Here is a 7,205-nt window from a genome sequence, read left to right as displayed (position 1 = left end):
ATTCCTTCAAATTACTCATTTGCACTAAATTAACTTAATTAACCTTAGGTTAATTTTTGAGATGTTACAGACGCGCACAATACAGACTAAGGACATGTTTGATCGTGTGCCCTTGAGTGGAAAGACAACTGGGATAGCCATTTGCCTTTAGCTGAGTTCGCTATAATAATAGCTTTTACTTGAGTATTCAACTAGTACTGTACAAGGCATTATATAGGAGAAGGTGTAGATCACCTTGTGTTAGTTGAATTAAGTGAGAGAGGTGATTGGTCCTAATATTGTGGATCAAACCACCGAAAAGATCCATAGTTATATAGCAAAAGCTCTTACTACCTAGAGCCATCAAATGAGTTATGCTGATAAGTGACGTCGACCGTTAAAGTTTGAAGTGGGAGATCATGTGTTTCTCCAAGTTTCGCCATTGGCCAACATTGATAGGTCTATAAGGGCCAAGAAACTAACACCTCGCTATATTAAAACCCTACTAGATTTTGAGTAGAGTAGGTCTTATAGCATATAGAATTGCTTTACCTCCACTCTATCCAGAATACATGATGTTTCATGTGTCACAATTGAAGAAATATCAACCGGATCTATCACATGTGATTGAGCCAAAAAAGTTGAGCTTCAGGAGAACCTAACTTATCAAAATTGAACTAGAACAGATAGGGATGTTAAAGAGAAGTAGTTGTGTAATAAGACTATCTGATTGGTTAAAGTGTTTTGGCGAGGAATGGCTTCGGGTGACGCGACATGGGAGATGGAGGAGAGTATAAGAAAGCAATACCCTTATTTGTTCCCGTAAGGTGAGTTGGCTTGTGTTTAATTTGGGGACAAAATCCCTTAACGAAGAGAGAATTGTAACATCCTGAATTTCAATCTTTAAAAACTAATGCTAATCAAGGATAAATTAATAACTAGTGAATTGATTGGGTTGAGTGTGGAGTTGATATTTGTGTTGTTTGGGTGTTGCATTGATAGGATGAAAGGATAGAGAAATCCGGGACAGAACGTACAAGCACAAGTAAGAATTTTCTCATTATGCCACGCGCCGTGGCAAAGGTTGCATGTGCCGTGGCACACCGTCCAAAAATCATTTAAAGCTAACATGAACAGCTCATGAAAATAGAAGGGAGGAGGCTGGAGATATGTTTGGAGAGCAAGAGGAAGCCATCTCTGTTAGGGCAAGCATTATCTAGAGCTCGGGAGTCTGCTTCGATTGATTACTTCTGGGTAAGTATAGCGCAATCCCAAGCTTCAATACTACCTCTTTTTCATTGAATTTCATCAGTTGAGTAATCGAACCATGAGATCTAAGGTGTTGTAATCTAAAAGAAAGGGTTAAGATAGGATATCGAATATAAAACTAAGGTTGTATGACTAGTATGAGTTGAACGATTGAGTTTTGAACATTTAGGCTCAAAATGACCTAAAGTTAGGTCAATAAGGTGAATTTAGGTGGATTGAATGTGTTAGGAAGTTATTATGATTGTTTGATTAACCTATAGGGCTAGTGATCATAAAACTGAATAAGTGAATTGAAAATGGTTCAATGAACTGTTTATGTGTCAAGTGATTCAGTTTAACCGAATTTTACTACTATGAATTGTGTTGAGAATTGACTGAGGGGCACTTTGTTATGTAGTTAAGCACTTGTGAAGGTTGCTCGTGACACAATCTGCGCCCTTTGGAGCTTAATGTGATTGGTAACCCTTAGTAGTAAGGGTTAAAAGTAACTGGCGTAAGCCTTTTACTTGTTTGTTGTGAAATTGTTTGTAAAGTATTTTAATATAACTCCGTGCATTGTATTGTGAACTCATAGAGTAGCAATAGTGTGAAAGTCTATGATGCGGATGTGTGAATATTAATTGAAATGAGTTTGAGAAGTGACGTGTGTACTGCCTTGCATCACATCCAGAAGATATACCTGGATTATGATATAGAGGGAAATGTGGCCCTACTATGAAGAGGTCTAAGAAATCCTGATGATCCAAAGCGCAGAGCTTGACTCCACTAGGACAGACCTAGGAGAAGAAATTTTGATAATCCAAAGCATAGAGTTTGACTCTACATGACAGACCTAGAATATTGAATGATCCACAAGGTTACCCTAGACTAAGGTAGGCGGCCATAGTCTTACTCTGCATAAGGCTAAAAAGTCCTGATAATCCAGAGCATAGAGCTAGGCTCCACCATGATCAACCTAGAAGACCACCCATATAAAAATGACCTGATCTGAGCAATGGTATGGTGGGCCCTATTCTTGGTGACTGGAGGGCCTAGTCCAGGGGTAGAGTTTACTCTACCAGGGGGAATTAGAACTGCATTGTATGCGTATAATGAGATTGATGAGAATGAATTCCTATATTGCATATATTATTGCTTTTACCATTACTCATGCTACTTATCACTTGTTATGATGTTGCTTACTAATCAATAATTGAGGTTACCTCCAAGTTATTAGGACGTATATCTCATTCTATTACTTTAAACACAGGTAAAGAGAGCTTGAGAAGGCCGGGAAAGGAAGCAAGAAAAGAGTTACCTCAATGGTAGTGTTATGACTGCCTATGAGTAGATATGAATGTATAAATGTGTTGATAGAATTAAGTTGCCAACTAAGATGCATATTTGTTTGTCAATATGAGAAAATGGATGGTATTGTGAAACTTGCTTGTATATATGTATATGTGATGCATTGTGCTGGGGATGCCCCTAAAGAGGGTACATGGGTAGGCTAAAATACAAACAAGCAAAACGTGTGATGTTATAACTTGTTCCACTAGTGTATATATGTGATGAGTGTGTATTGATTGTGAATTGAATGTGAATTATGTTAATTGTATGAGAACTTAACACAAATGGTAAGAACTTGACACAAATGGTGAGATAGAATTCTATTTGAAAGAGTCAAGTACATATGTGATTCTTGACCATATGGTGAGACGGAGCCCTATATGTGAGAGTCAGAGAGATGAAAAGTGAAACAAGTCTAGTTTTATATGTGAATTTTTGCTATATATTTGATTTCCTCATATAAAACCACAAGATGTGGCTTTAAGAGGCCAAAATGGGCTATTTATGTGATATTTGATATATATGATGTTAATTAAGTGTATGTGGTCCTTTTGGACTTAGTTCAAGGCTCAAAGTGGTCTAACGGAACAAGAAGTGCAAATTGAGCACTTGGGGGGTGTGTTTTTGAAAGAAAAAATATCTTTTTGCACTTGGGTGTCTAATTTTAGATCAGATCATCAAATCGAGTCCGAACTTGTTCCATTAGCTAGTACACATCGTAAGTTTTGTATAAGCGCTTGAATCACTCTAATTGGATATTGGATGTGAAAATAACACACGCTAGAAGTTCATCATTTTTGCTATCAAAATGACAGCAAAATTTTAGACAGGTGCACCGCAGCGTATGACACAGTATGAAATAAGGTAGGTGTTCTTTGCCACATGCCATGGCACACAAGCTACACACCGCGATGCATGGCCTTTTTTTAGGTTGGGAAACTGTTATATTTTGAGTCTTTTGAATGTATTCATGCTTCTGTTAACCCTATTATTATGAATATACTCTAATTTTGGCTTTATTGATTGTGTGGTGAAATGGTAAAGCACAGGTTGAGATGAGACTGTATAATTCGGACCCAAGGACTTTACAATACGCATACAAATTACCTCTATTATGGTGTTATTCTAAAGGAAGTATGAAACTGTAATTTTCCTGAGAATAAAACAATAAAGGCATGGTACCTACATCATAAAGGAAAGTAGATATTCATATGTTAAAAGCAAGATATCCGGTTGCAAGAATCATTCTTACCTTCATAAGACAAGGAAGTGAATTACCATCGAAGCCCAGTACCTTACTCATACTAAATTGAACACATTCTTCCTTTTCCCCTACTCTATGGTTTCCTTAGAACATTTAAATACCTAACACATAATAAACAAATATATACCTAAAGTCAATAAAGGAAAAAAAATACACGTTAGAAACAACAATTATAACAATCATAGATTATATAGATTAAATTTATAACATCATTATCATGTTCCTACTGGCCACAAAACAATCAATATTCTAGGATTATGTGATTACAACTTGTTAATTTTTCTTGATAATACATTGATGATGAGTTTTAGATCTACAACAAAACTCAATTTAATTCTCTAAGAAATTAGAAATTAACATTCATCACTAACCCGTGGTGAAATAATAGTGATTTTTAACTCTCACATTCCAACTGTGACTAACTTGACTCAACAAAACTTCTTTTGTCATCATTTCTCTTGAAGGACCTGAACTCAATTTTGTCCTCTTTCTTCATCATTCTATAGTTTCTTTCTTCATTATTCTACTTTCAATGATTCTGTCACTTAACAAACCAAGACATATTTTCCAGCTTGTGTGTTCTTTTCCCTTCCTGCAAGCTTTCTCTCAACAGATATCTGTCTCTGTCATTTTCTTATTCAGAAATTTTTAGTATTAACTTCTTTCACATGCCAAATCCAAATTCCTTGAATAGCAGCATATTTAGTGAGATGAAAGATCACCAACCACTTTAGAAAAACAATATATTCTCATGCAAAAATTAAGAACAATATAACATATTAGAGTAATTAATTTGATATGAATTAATAATGTCAAGCTAGTCATACATAAGTCAAAGCAAGCAATTTTTTTTGGTTAAAAATAAGATGAAACTTTATACTTCTATATATGAAAAGGCTGAGCAAATCTTTCTCATTCATTCAGAAATCTTACCAAAGATTATCCATGGACTGAAGAGTTTCTATGGACAATTAATACAGACACACTACCCTTCTATTTACTTGCTTCCTCATATAGTAGATTTCCTGGAATTTCTTCCCTTGAAATCCGACCTCTTCCTCTAGAAGCCTACATAAATGGCATGGAATATTTCTCAAATAAGTTAGTGAGGAAGAGTTATCGAATTGATTATGGCTACATCAATGAGTCTATCTGGTAAGAACCACCATGTCCTTTTCTTACAATAATTTGTTTAGAGAAAATGAAAGTATATCATTAACTTTATGCCATCTGCAAACATCGTCTTTAACATCACTCTTCAAAACTTAAATTTTCCTGCACAATTTCCTTTGACTCCACTGTTAAAGATTCTACTTCAAACTCTGCCATGTATTATTTCTAAATGAATGATAGCCCATTATGTGACAAACGACAAAGTTTGAGATGACATCTCCATCAATGTGTTTAGTTAAAAAAAAAATGGATAGAAGAATTTAAATCTTGATAGGTGAGGTGAAAGTTGAAGGAGGTATCTTGTTTTTCAAAGCTGATGGGGGTGTTTGAAAAATGGCTCAAAGGTATATGGAATATTTGCAATTTTCTCAAAAGCTTTTTGTTACTAGATAAACACATCTAGATTTCTTTAGAGCCCATTAAAAAAAAAAAAAAAAAAAACTTGAATCCACAAGACCACATTCTATATTCCACAATCCAAGTCTAGCACAGTTGCATGTATGACTCCTAATCCAATCCAATAAACCAATACAAATAGTTAAATTAACCATAGAATAAATAAACTTGAGTCTACAGCATGCATCCAAACCACAACTCTATACAAAAGGCATCATAGCTACATACAATATGGAAATATAGTCTTATAATATTTCTCAAATGATCCAGAATTCCATATCCTAACAAATAGCAATCGAGTTTGCTACCAAAAGTAAGCTACCATGAATCCACAAATCAGAAATTGCCATGGTCTTGCCATTTATATTGAAGAAAAAATCAAAAAACAAAATAGAGAGAAGTGACATACTCGTGAGAAGCAAAGCAGAGATTAGTTGAAGTTTTAAAGACCAGAGAGAGTGAGCCATATAGATTTGAATCTGATTCAGAGTTCAGACTATTAAGGGAGCAGGGAGGCAAGGATGATAGAGGTAGTTGAACCCGGAGGAGGATGGAGCTTTACTGGTAAACGAGAGGTGCTCTTGTTACTTGCACTTGCAAGGGCATGAATGCAAGGCGAGATTCGAGGAGCCAAGAAGGAAGAGATGAAGCTCAACAGATGACAACGGCGTTCATAAGGACACGAACATGAGGTGAAATTCGAGAAAATGAGAATGAGTAGGCGGACTTCCAAGATGGATAGAGATCCATAGATGACGACGACGCTGGCAAGGTCAAGAACATGAGGCGAGAGAGAACAAGGAGGCGATCAGGACTCAGGCGATAGGCAATGGTTTTCTGAGATTGGGTAATGGTCAAGATCCAAATTGGGTTAGGGTTTGTATGGGAAAAAAAAAAATTGGAGGGAATTAGATTGGGTAAAAATAAAATTGGAGGGAATGGAATGGTCAATGGAATTATAAAGGGAATATAATTTTTTAAAAAATATTTTTTATATAAAAAATATTATAAAGTAAAAACAATTATTTACATATATGAAATTTAATATTTTAAGAAAATTATATATGATATAATATAAATTTTTAGTAAATATTTTTTATATATAAGACAATATAAAATAATAGATTTTTTAGGTAAAATAGGTACTTTAAAAAAATATAAGTTAAAACATTTTTGATTCTCATCATTATTTTTTATTTTACTATTAAGTTTTTAGAAAGGAATGACCATTCCTTCCTAATTTCTCTCTAATTAGAGAGGATCATATTACCTCACTAACTCCCTCACTATTTAAAACATTTAGAGAAGATTACATTATTCCTCTCTAATTGGACAAATTAGAGAGAAATATATTATTCCTCACTAAATTCCCTTAATAAATTTTTTTTAGAGATGAAACAAAATTTTCTCACAAAATTCCTCATTAATGTAGTCATTTAGAGAGGAATAATTTAGTTTTCACTAAATTTCCTTGCTAACCTGACTTTTTCTAGTAGTAGATATGACATTGCCTATGACTAAATTGCTTCAAACAGATGTGCCATTTGTGTTTAATGATACATGTAAAAAGAGCTCTGATTGTTTGAAAGGCATTCTAATATCTCCTCCCATTTTAAGATCTCTTAATTGGTCACTTTACTTTGATCTTTTATGTGACAAATCTAATCTAGTTGTTGGTGCTATGCTTGGGCAAAAGGATGGTAAAATTTTCATATGTCATTGCATATGCATCAAAGACTCTAGATAGTGAAAAAATTAATTACACAACCACTGAAAAATAGCTTTAAGCCATTGT

The 7,205-nt window shown here is 34.5% G+C and overlaps 1 long non-coding RNA gene across 1 annotated transcript; it reads right to left on the bottom strand.

The window, feature by feature from the left end:
• Positions 1 to 3,668: 3,668 nt before the first annotated feature.
• Positions 3,669 to 6,292, bottom strand: LOC129301391 (uncharacterized). Its single transcript, XR_008590971.1, has 3 exons — positions 5,820 to 6,292; positions 4,775 to 4,909; positions 3,669 to 3,942 (listed from the first exon to the last, which is right to left on the bottom strand). It is a non-coding gene; the product is annotated as an uncharacterized LOC129301391 (long non-coding RNA).
• Positions 6,293 to 7,205: the final 913 nt, after the last annotated feature.

Source organism: Prosopis cineraria, unplaced genomic scaffold (genome assembly GCF_029017545.1).
Source record: "Prosopis cineraria cultivar Desert tree isolate PC_DT_omini unplaced genomic scaffold, ASM2901754v1 PC2088, whole genome shotgun sequence".
Lineage (NCBI taxonomy): Eukaryota > Viridiplantae > Streptophyta > Magnoliopsida > Fabales > Fabaceae > Prosopis > Prosopis cineraria.
This window is presented reverse-complemented; position numbering and strand designations above follow the sequence as displayed.